The sequence below is a fragment of the Carlito syrichta genome, unplaced genomic scaffold (genome assembly GCF_000164805.1).
Source record: "Carlito syrichta isolate Samal-C Ts95f unplaced genomic scaffold, Tarsius_syrichta-2.0.1 Scaffold302900, whole genome shotgun sequence".
NCBI lineage: Eukaryota > Metazoa > Chordata > Mammalia > Primates > Tarsiidae > Carlito > Carlito syrichta.
The window spans coordinates 660,380-662,379 of NW_007246996.1; the positions used below are offsets into that span (position 1 = coordinate 660,380).

Sequence of the window (2,000 nt, forward strand, 5' to 3'; positions counted from 1 at the left end):
AGGGGATGGAAAGGAAGGATGGTTTTCTCGGGGTCCTCGTGGATCGGCCCAACTTTTGATGGGAAAAACATGCAGCCATTCTGGAGAGGCAGTGGGGGCCCAAGAGGGAATGTAAGGAATAGCCCAAAGTCATGCAGCTTCAAAGTCACACATTCCAAGAAGGGACAGAAGTCAAGCTGAAAGAAGTGAATGGTGCTGTTCCCACGATCCTTCTCTTGTCCCGCCACCCCTTCTGAACTTGGCTGAAGGCCTGTGGACTTCCAAACCACCACTTCTCTCTGAGCACCTTATCCTTCCTTTTTGTTTATCAGGACTACGTTGACCCAATCAGTACTTAAGACCCCTTCTTGAAAAATGAAGCGACCCAAACGAAAAATATCCAGGGAAGAACCCATTTCAATAATCAATGCTATTAAATTATGAGCTAGGCAAGTCTTGTGGGATAAGCGTAAAAACAGAGCCGTTGCTGAAAAAAGGAAATTAGAAAACAGTAGTGCAAGTGACTCTTCTAAATATGAGGATAAACGAAAAATAAAAGTGTAACTTACTGTGAACAAAAAACTGAAAATTGGACATAAGTGGGTGAGAAAAACCAGAACAAATGCCAGAAAAGGAACGGTGTAATTACAGTTTCAAATATTGCTCACAGCAGAAGCAAAGTAATGAGTTTCTGCTTAGGTAAATATATCAAAAGCTCAGTTAAGCACTAAAAAGTGTTCCAGAGTAAGAACATGGATCATGCGAAAGCGCCCAGAAGTGTAAAAAAATTGCCAAAGAAAAAGCACAAAAGCTGCAAAGTGAAGCCTATACTTCCAAAAATGTACATTTCAAAAGTTCATCTCACCCATGTGTATCAGAATCCTAGCTCAGATTACCTTCTGCCCTGGATTCATTTAAGACCAGAGGCACAGGGCATGAAGAAAATGACCCTTTTCTTAAGAAGGACTTGAGAAAATGCAGGGTGGCAAGATGGCATGTCACCCCAGTCTTGTTGCACCTGTACTTGCTCAGTTGGTGAGGTTCCTTCTGAAAATCAGAGTCCCTTAAAAGGCCTTGAAGGGGCCATCAGTGAGTTTCAGGACAAGAAGGGCAGATACTTCCTAGTGAGCAGGATGAACCACAGACAGCTGGGAAAAGCTTTACCTCTGTTCATATGACCTTAAATCAAAACAAATCTGACTCTTCCAGTACTTCAGTGTGTAACATTGATAGCACAAATGATTTGAAATCTTCCAATTGTGAGTGTAGCTCTTCTGAAAGCTTAGATTTTGCTGTAGGTTGTAAGCTTGTACCTCCCAATTTTTCTACTTCCTCCTCTACAAAGGCAGAGAAAAAGCTCAGTAATTCTTTGAGAATGAGTTTTCCAAAATTGTCTCTAAATGTGTCACGCCAGATGGCAGGACCATATGTGTAGCGGACATTGTTTGAGTGAAGATATATGGCTTCCCTTGGTGCCAGCCCATATTCTTACTATAACTGTGAACCAGAAAGATAACGGCCTTTTAGTTCTACAGGAGGCACGTTTTTCATGGCGTGGATCTTCATCTTTCCTCGCTCTTTCACAATTCTCCCTCGTTTTAGAAAGCCTCCAGTCACACTTGAATAAGAAGAGAAAGGATACTGCAAGGCTATTACAGAGGCAGCTAAGGCTGCTAAGCAGCTGACCCCTGAAGTAGAGGATCTGTTGATGCAATTTGAAATGTGAACATGGATGATAAGGTAACCAAGTTCATTGAGAGTCACCACAGATTTTCTAGTCTAATTAGGAATAATTTTAGCTAAATAACTTGGCCAAATTAAAAACAAAAAATGCACTCAAGTTGGCTAATTTTTTTAATGCTTACCTTATAACCATTTTTGACTGAGAAGCTTAAACTGAACATGCAATCACATTTTGTCTTATGGAAGAGAAATTTTAGCATTATTTTTTCAGTTTTGAAGTCTAAAGCCATCCCAAGGCATAGGCTCCAAGCCCTCAAATGAAATCAATTTTTTGTAGG

The 2,000-nt window shown here is 40.8% G+C and overlaps 1 pseudogene; it reads left to right on the top strand.

Moving 5' to 3' along the window:
• The first annotated feature begins 104 nt into the window (after positions 1–104).
• LOC103259577 lies at positions 105–1,705 on the top strand (annotated as a pseudogene).
• Positions 1,706–2,000: the final 295 nt, after the last annotated feature.